Here is a 2,906-nt window from a genome sequence, read left to right on the forward strand (position 1 = left end):
GATTTTCGCACTGAAGACATTTCAGCACATCCAACAGCATGAAGTTACACCAGCTAATCCAGAGCATAAAATTTGTTTATTTACATTAATATTTTTACAATAAAGATGAAACACTATGATTTAGAAAAATAGTACAACAGAGCAGAAATACTGTGATTTACCAGAGACACTGTGATGAACTATGAATATTGTAATTTTAAATCAATACTATGTTTTAGCACAAATACTATAATTTGACAGAAATACTATATTTAGCACAAATCTTATAAAATTGCAGAAATAGTATGATTTAGCACAATAGTAATAACTTAAACAGAAAAATTGGAAAAGCAAAATGGACAGCTGAAAAAATGCTGAACATGCTAAGGGTCCCTCAAATATACTTGTTAAATGAAAAAAATTGGCAAAAAAAAATATAACAGCCACACAATCACAAATATGGACACATATGGAAACACACATGCACAGAGAGAGACACACACAAGATCCAATTCAGTCAACCAGTCTAAATATATTGAATTTGAATCTTACAATGAGATCATCCCATAAAAATTTGAATTTGAATCCACCAATCAGAGAGCCTGTGCACTTTTTCCCGCCAAAACAGGTGCATGCAGCACAGAGAGACACAGGATTTTTGCAGTCTATTTCTCATAATGACGACTCCCCTCAAACAAATGACCATAATTTCCTAACCGTAGGGGCTAGAACGGTCATTCTTACACCGTTTTGTTCAGAAGAGATGGGGGAATCTTCCAGTGTTGACAATTTATCATTAAAATATGAATTATTAAAGATAATTGACTTCTAATGCACCATAACTGAGTAGAGCGAAGCAAAAACTGCCTTGACTTGCCCTCAAACAACGCTTTCTAACTCTAAATCTATTTGGAGTATCAATATCATTCTTTCACCGTAAGAGACAGCAGGCTTTGGTGAACAATCATGGAAATTTTCAGGTCTCTGTGGAAATCCATTAAAAAGATATGACGAGAGAAAAAAGTGGTTCATTTCCAGAGTTTGAAATCTGAAGAAATCTGAGCGAAGGACGAATTTCCTACCCTCAAACAAGTCTAACTCATTTCAGAACGGTAATAGGTGAGAAAATAATTCTTGAATTGTGAGCGTCAGGAGATATACTGGGACAAGCCTTATGTCTTAACTTTGCTTCGTTAAGGAGATATGACGATTCGAATATGCCTCTCATTACAGAAATCAAGCGGTGATTTTGAACAAGCTCTCCATTGACTTTCTATGGAGAGTTTTGCGACTTTGTGTTGGTCTGAGGAGATTTGCCAAAATTCTATAAATCCCACAACAATGATAGTGACATTTTCAGAAACCCAGCAAAAATACCTACGTTTTGATGTATAATTTGTGGAAGTTGAGTGAAGATTGAGCAAGTAGCAAGAAGTTGTTTGGACATGAAGAGAAGACTGCAAAACCTTCAGTGGCACACTGGAAGCCAAGTGCATAGCAACCATAACAACGCATGTATTTTGTGAAAAATCACAATTTTGCAACTGAAAACTTTAAGAGGCATAAAGGTAAAACGGTAAAAGATTTGAAAAAGCTGAATCATACCTGAATAGCCCAATAATTTGAGAACATTTTAAAGTTTGAATGGTTGTTCTACGTGAAAATATGAGGAAGTAGTTAAGTTTCAGAAACAAGCAAATTTTAGCAGAATTGCAGAAGTTTCCCATTCATTTCAATGGGACAAATTAAGCTTAATATTTTAAAAAGTATAATAGTGAAAAATACCAAAAGACATAGCAGGAATTAGCAGAAATAGCAGAATATTTTAAAATTTGAACGGTGAAAATCGGCTGAAAATTGTGGAAGTAGTTAAGTGCCAAAAAGTGTACGGAAGTCCCAAGAGGAACTCAATAAGCATCCACACAATTAGAAGAAATTGTTAACATTTTATAGAAAGTGCTATTTTTGTTGGTACAGTGGGTACTGTTTTCTAGTCTGAATACTGCATACAAAGTCATTACTTACGGTGAAGATAAATACACTGCTCGATAGCATAGGTACAAATGGCTAAAGTGGCATATCTCATAGTTAAAGTGTGGAAAAAATGTCAATTTGAGCTTTTTCTGGTGTATTTTGTGGGAACTATCCAGGTGCTGGTACTTTCAAGAACACCACTGATGTTAAATGCTACAGCTAGATGTTTTCTTTGTGATAAGAACAATTAGTTTGGTGGTTAAATGTTAGCTTGATTCATTTCTGACCGCTAATTATTTCTAATAAATTCCCTGTTTTACAAAAAAAAGAAGAAGAAAAAAGCAGTTAAAAATGTTAATATTAAAGCGCATTTTTATAAGCAGGACAGGTTCCTGCTTAAAAATCAAAGCTACTGAGACCTGATCACTGCGACTGACTTCTCAGATCATCTGATCAAGCTCTCTTTATTGTTCTGTGCTCTTACTTTAAAACACATATTTGAGCCTCAGCCTGTCAGGTCGGCTGAATCTTTAAACAACAGCTGAAAACTCATTTTGATTGGTTAGTTTTTCCCTAATTCTTTCTGCCATTGTTTGGGACATAGTTTGCATGTACCGTGTATGTTGGAATGAATGTCTGACTGTATGATTGACTATGAGTCTTTATGATGAGCATACTTTATCTTTAATGTTATTAGCAGCAGTAGTGGTAGAAGTAAGATGCCAAATCACAGTTATTTGAATATTATGTTAATGTTCATTAGCAGTGACAGAATGATTTTCAGACTCTTTCGCAGAGAACTCCAGCGTGTCGGCTCTTTGTTTCTTTGTTTCATTTTTGTTTTATTTTTTGGCATTTCACTTTATTCGACAGTGGTCGCCTGCTCACCCACTGAGCTAAACCAGCATCTTGTATTTTTAGTTTTAAACAGAGTTTTGACATATTTCTAAATT

Source organism: Mchenga conophoros, linkage group LG22 (genome assembly GCF_057382185.1).
Source record: "Mchenga conophoros isolate Kocher_MC1m ecotype Shallow Benthic linkage group LG22, M_conophoros_male_GT1.1, whole genome shotgun sequence".
NCBI classification, from domain to species: Eukaryota; Metazoa; Chordata; class Actinopteri; order Cichliformes; family Cichlidae; genus Mchenga; species Mchenga conophoros.